The 6,936-nt window shown below is 41.5% G+C and overlaps 1 protein-coding gene across 3 annotated transcripts in view; it reads left to right on the top strand.

Moving 5' to 3' along the window:
- Window positions 1-6,936, top strand: part of Mapk14 (mitogen-activated protein kinase 14) — a 64,708-nt gene that overhangs the window by 9,811 nt on the left and 47,961 nt on the right. The window lies entirely within an intron of this gene.

Here is a 6,936-nt window from a genome sequence, read left to right as displayed (position 1 = left end):
AAGTGGCGCTGTGGCTCAAGTGGTAGAGCACTAGCCTTGAGCTGAAGAGCTGAGGGACAGCGCCCAGGCCCAGAGTTCAGGCCCCACGACCGGACCCCCACCCCCCAAAAAAATGAGTTCAACACCCAGATTAAGGTTTACTTATTTATTTATTTTTTATTTTTTAATTTATTTTTGGTTGGTCCTGGGGCTTGAGCTCTGGGCCTGGGCACTGTCTCTAAGCCCTTCACTTCAAGGCAACTGCCCTACCACTTGAGCCACAGCATCACTTTCAGTTTTCTGGTAGTTAATTGGAGATAAGAGTCTCACAGATTTTCCTACCTGGGCTGGGCTTTGAACCTCAATCCTCAGATCCCTGAATTTATGAGTTCTATTCATTTAGAGTTCTTCAGCTGTACATTTTTGTAAAGCTGGGGCTGTCTGACATGTTTGTGCTATGTATGTATGAGATATAAAAAGAAATAGTCATGTCTCCCTATGCCTTTGAATGTACATCAGATTTTTGCTATGTATATGAGTTTTGCACAAACTGATTATGTTCCAAAGAGGTCTAATTACTGTAGTGCATAATTCATCTTGCTGTTAAGTGGGCTCCCTGACTTGGAACCTAATAACTTCCTTTCATGTTTGCCTTACACTTGGAAGTCATGTCTATTGTTGTTGTTGGTGGTGGTGGTGGTGTTTTCTGGACAAAGAGGACAAAAAGCACAAAATCTTTTAAGATTTGTAAGTGTGCTTTGTAAAAGAAACTTTCAGTATTAGAAGTAAGTTAGTTTTTAAAAAAGCAGTATGTTAGTGTGGTCTTTGCACAGTGTTTCCATAAATTAAAGTGTGCTAAGGATTTTCCATTGTTCAAGCATTTCAGGAATTAAGGGAAAGACAAAGATTGTGGTTTGTAAATTCTGCACTTGACAAATGTGTTTGGCTTCAGGCTGATTGTAGGACAGAAGTGATAAAAGTGGCTTTGGGCAAATGGGTAGATTGAGGTGATATTTTCTTCAGGGTCCAGGATTGCAGAAGGACAGGGCATGGTTCATGTTCTCTTTCTGAGGACATGACTGCAGGTTATAGAATTATTGTGACTGGGTTGGTCTTTGGTACTGGATGTGTACTATGAACAAGCACACTCTTGCATACCCTTAAGAAGCTGTATTAAGACAACAGTGGAGGTGGGCAGTAGCAGCAATATTGGTAGTGTATCTGATGGTGAATGCTGTGGAGAAAGTAAAACATGAGAAGGAGAGTGCTGGTGATCAAACCCAGGGCCTCCTTTGCACATGTGAGGACTGCTTTGCCCCTGAGCTCCATTCCTAGTCCTCTGGGTTGTATCGCTAAGCAGGTTGAGCAGGTATGCCTTACTGATAAGTAACAGTTGAGGGGAAGACCTAAGGAGATGATTATTACACTGGTTGGACATGGGTTGGGGATGGAAGAGCCTCCCAGGCTGGGAGATTAGCCAATGCACCGAGCCCTGGGCAAACCTTGTGCTGCAGGAATAGCTCAGAGAGCAGCATGACTACAGCTGAATGAATCAGGGTCCAAATACTAGGTGAGTGAGTGAGTGGTGGGAGAGTTGGGGGGGATTGCAGCTGTGCAGGAGCCCTTTATGTCTTAATTTGCCTTTGTAAGAAGTGTGACTTTTACTTGTGGATGGTTATAGACAGATAGGATGTAACTTGGATTTTAACACATCAGTCTACTCTTACATCCTTCTTCCTCCTCCTCCTCCTTCATCTTCATCTTCTTCATTTATTATTATTATTATTTTCATTTCTATTCTTTATCAGATGAGGTGCTATTTGTAGCTCAAGGTAGAACAAGAGAAGTAGATGACGGAGTACAGAGCCCAGTCTATACACACAATTCTCATTCCAACAGTCCCAGTATAGTTCATGTACTTCATTCCAGCTCTAAATAATATAGGCTTCTCTTTTCCAGGTTTTCATTGCCAGAAGTAAGGGAGCAAGGAGATTAGCTCTAGGGTTCAACTGAACAAAGATGATTAGCCTGCTGGCAGCATTTCCTAGCAGTTTTGGCTTTTAGGATTGTTCTTACTACTGGCTCCTTTTTTTGTTGCCAGTCCTGAACTCAGGGTCTGGGCACTATCCCTGAGCTTCTTTTGCTCTAGGCTAGTGCTCTACCACTTGAGCCACAGTGTCACTTCTGGCTTTTTCTGCTTATGTGGTACTGAGGAATTGAACCCAGGGCTTCATGCGTGCTATGTAAGCATTCTACCACTGAGCCACATTCCCAGCCTACTGGCTCCTATTTTATTTTATTTTATTTTTGGGTCCAGTCATGGGGCCTGAACTCTGGGTTTAGACGCTGTCCCTCAGCTTTTCAGCTCAAGGCTAGTGCTCTACCACTTGAACCACAGCGCCACTTCTGGCTTTTTTTTCTTTTTGCTTATGTGGTGCTGGGGAATCAAACCCAGGGCCTCATGTATGCAAGGCAAGCGCTCTACCACTGAGCCACCTTCCCAGCCCCTTGGCTCCTACTTTAAAGGCCGATTTTACCTTCTCTAACATTTAAGCATTTATGAATAATATCATTTTGCCTTTGACTCTGTGTCTTCTTTACACTAATCTCTCTTTCATAATTTTAGTAGACATTGGACTGTTGTTCCCTGCCACTAATGCTTGACTATAAGGCCCCAGGGACTTGTCTGTTAAATAGACCGTGTAGTTAGAATCTACAGAGAAGTCACCTTACAAAAACCCCTACTATTTATTGTCTTCCCTGCCTTTACAGATATAAGCTCTTCTCCTTCATCAAAGCCTTCCCCCTTTTACTGCTCTATCATCTGGTTGCAGAAAGTGAGTTTTCCTGCCCAAACACAGATTCCCAAGGCAACGTAACAAAAAGGTAATAGAACAAATGTTTATTTTGTCTAGACCTGCTGTCTGACTAACTTTAGACCCTGAACATGTTGGTTCCTGTTACTTTGAATGGTGTGGTTACAGGTTTTCTTGTTGCTCTAGAAACCTCCTCTTAGTCCTTAGTCCTTAGTGGTATTCTCACTGTGCTTGTGACATGAAGGAACGTGTGGGGGGGGGGGAGAATGAATGAGAGGAGCACACACTGATTATGTGATAGGCAATGATTGTGTTTTGAAGCTTATGATCCAGAGAGTAATGTCACACCACATATGACCACACCAAAATAAAATACATGAACACTCACACACATACACACATACATACACTGTCCCCTTTGTTTCTATAAACTCATTAATTTAGATAGTGCCAGGCATCATTTACAGAGATTTTAAAAAGCAGGAAGGATTCTGGATTACCTTTGGATGTCCTCTGTAGCTTTTTGAAATTCTTTTAGTTTAAATTTTCATCTCAACTCTACCTTTGTCCCTTCTTCCCTCCTTTCCTCCTCCTTCTCACTAGGAGAGTTCTTTACCCCCAAACCATACCTTCAATCCTTTTTTTACTGTTTTTTTTTTTTTTTTTTTTGAGATAAGGTCTTGCTTCCTGCCCAGGCATGTGCCTGGTCTGTGATCCTTCTACTTTGGGATTCCTGTCCTAGCTGGGATGACAGGTGTGCACCACCATACCTAGCTTTTGCTGTTGAAATGAAGTTTTACACACTTTTCTTCCTAGGTTGGCTTGGAAATGGGATCCTTCTAATCTCAGCCTCCCACTTAGCTAGAGTGACAAGCACATGCTACTGTTGCCTCCCAGATACCAGCTACGAAGGGGTCTTATGAACTTTTCTGCCTATGCTGGCTTGAACTGCAATCCTTCCCAATCATAATCTTCCAAGTAGCTAGGATTACAGGCTAAAGCTCTTGAAATATATATATATATATATTTTAGATTTTTCTATGTCTCTCCCAAATTTAGTAACATAGTCATCACTTTTTACATCTAGAGCAGTGTTAGGCCAGGTTCTGTGCTAGACATCTGTGTCAGAAGCCTTTCAGTCTGGTGGTTCAGATCTAGAAAGTGACAGCATCAGCATGTGCCCATGAGAAGTCAGAAAATCCCCAGACTCCTTTTGATCTGGACAGGGCTCCAGGAAAAGTAGAGAAGGACTAGGAGGGAGAAGGGCCCCTGGATCCTTTGCCTCTCCTTGTGCTTTCGCTTGAATTATGTTTGTGTCTTCTCATCTAAATTTCATGGTCTGTCATCACACCCTTCCTGTGACTCTCAGCTTGTAGATCTTAATGATTCCTAGAAGTTATTTATTGCCTTATTCTTAATGTCTACAATAGCTACGCCCCCTGCTTAGCTTTTCAATTTAGGGCTTTAGCTAGCTTGTACCTTCTTGAACTTAGGCTTCCTATGTACATTTTCTTCTCTAGCTACCAGATGATGGTGAAAACCCTGGTTATCTTTCTGATTCAGTGTAAGAAAAATGACTCCCCATTGACCAATATAATAATTGGTAGTGGAGTATTGGTGCTGGTGTTCTGTCATTCCCCTACTTGACATTACAAAATTCAGCTTGCCTCATTTTCTGACTTTTAGTTTAGTATTCTAAGTGCTTTAAGCATAGAATTTATTTGCTTTGAAATGAGAAATCTCAGTATAAAATGATACAGATGGTAGAGCAAAAGGGAAAAACAACAAATTAAGAGCATTAGCCCTAAGTACTATGAGCATGTATTAAGTTAGTTTTACATTTCCAAACATAGTATAAACAAAAGCTACTCAAATCTGTGGCCATTTGGAATGGAATAATAGTTTGTTGTGAAGTCTGGCTTGTGCATTTATGTTTGTCAGTATCCCAGTCTCCTACCCTCAAGATAACCAGTAGCAGTTTCTAGTTGTTACAACCAAAAAGGTTCATAGATGGCTTGTAGAAATGTTATGTAACTGTATGTACTTAGATTAATTGGTCCTAGTAAAACTTATGATAACTTGCACTTTCTACCTGTTCAATAATAATAAAAAAGAAATATTGTTCTTTCTGCTTTAAAATTTGGAGCCTTGGAGCTAGGAATGTGGTTTAGTGGTAGAGTGCTTGCCTAGTATGCACGAAGCCCTGGGTTTGATTCCTCAGTATCACTCACATACACAGAAAAAGCCAGAAGTGGTTCTATGTCTCAAATTTGTACAGTGCTAGACCTTGAGCAAAAGAAGATTAAGGAAATGCCCAGGACCTGAGTTCAAGCCCAAGGACTGGCCAGAAAAAGAGGCTGAGATCTGAGGATCACAGTTCAAGCCAGCTGGGGCTGGAAAGTCTACGAGGCTCTTTTTTTTTTTTTTTTTTTTGGTCAGTCGTGGGGCCTGCACTCTGGGCCTGGGTGCTGTCTCTCAGCTCTTCAGCTCAAGGCTAGCACTCTACCACTTGAGCTACAGGATCACTTTTTCTGTTATATGTGGTACTGAACTGAACCCAGGGCCTCATGCATCCGAGGCAAGCTCTACCACTGAGCCACCTTCCTAGCCCCCATGAGGCTCTTATCTCCAGTTAATCACAGAAAAAGCTGGAAGTGAAGTTGTGGCTCAAGTAGTAGAGTGCTAGCCTTGAGCAAAAGGAACTCAGGGAACCAGGCTCAAGCCCCTGAAAAAAAAAAAAAAGTTGGAGCTTCTCTGAACATATTTGTCATTATTTCCAGGCTTTCTAATGGACAAGGTCCAAAATACGACTAATCAGCTTAGTGGGTAGGAGAACTTACCTGGCATGTTTGCTAGGCAGGTATATTACCACACCTGGTGCAATTAGGACACTAGTGATAGAGGAGATCTGGTTGTTACAAATCTTTTCCTCCCCATTGCCATGCGTCCTGGGGCTTGTACTCAGGGCCTGAGCACTGTTCCTAACTTTTTGTTTAAGGCTAGTGCTTTACCATTTGAGTTTCAGCTCCACTTCTGGCTTTTTGCTGGTTCATTGGAGATAGTCTTAGGGATGCCCAGACTGGTTTCTGAGAACCTTATCTTCAGATCTCAGCCTTCTGAATGGGTAAGATTAAAGCATAAGCCAATAGAGCTCATTGCTTGCAGGTTTTTATAATTAGGTATTAAGGCACCATAAGTTTGCAAGTTTCAAATGTATGTATATATACAATTATGTTTTAGTTCTCCTGTAGCAAAAAAAATTTGTTGATCACCCATCAGATAGTATTCAGTGCCTGCCACTGTAAAAGAAATTGGTATACATGGCAAATTATATAAATAAACTATTGACAAATATGCTTAAGTGAGGCATTATGGGTTATGTTACTTCATAGAGGAGACTTATTTTGAAGTCTGAGGAGTTGTTTGGGGAACAGGGAAGGGGACATTTTTTAGACAAAGGAGAAAACATACACTAAGTGAACAGACAGAAAAAGACAGGCCTAATGTTACAAACATCTGAGGTAGGGTGAACCTACCTGAGATGGTTATGGTTCAGAATTTCTTGTGGGACTTTTAACCATAGAGGTGTTTGAGTTCTTTCGCCCAGACATATAGACTTAGGTCAAGGGTAGTACATGTGTGTTCTTGACTTGTACTCTCTGGGTAGTAAAGAGCTGTCATAGCTGCTTAACTTGTGAAGTAGTGGTGAGAAATAGTGTTTTTCAGTGTATCTGGCTTGAGCATGCTTCCAGAATGGATCAGAGGAAGCAAATGTGCTGCTTTGTAAACCTTTACAGCAAGTGGCCATTTTTGGTGGCTATAATATGTTGTTAATTGTAATAGTTCTTAGAGCCTATCTAAGAATTGTTGAATAAAAGTGCTTTTTTTTTTTTTTTGCCAGTCCTGGGGCTTGATGAACTCATGGCCTAGGCACTGTCTCTGAGCTTTTTTGTTTGAGGCTAGCACTCTACCACTTGAGCCACAGCTCCACTTAGGGCTTTTTCTGTTTATGTGGCACTGAAGAATCCAACCTAGGGTTTCATGCATGCTAAGCAAGCACTCTATCACTAAGCCACATTTCCAGCCCTAAAAGTACATTTTTAACTTGTAGAAACTATAGTTGCCTATCCATGGATGGACA

Source organism: Dipodomys ordii, unplaced genomic scaffold, assembly GCF_000151885.1.
Source record: "Dipodomys ordii isolate 6190 unplaced genomic scaffold, Dord_2.0 Scaffold120, whole genome shotgun sequence".
Classification (NCBI taxonomy): Eukaryota; Metazoa; Chordata; class Mammalia; order Rodentia; family Heteromyidae; genus Dipodomys; species Dipodomys ordii.
Note: the sequence above shows the minus strand (reverse complement) of the source record. Positions and strands in the feature narration are given on the sequence as shown.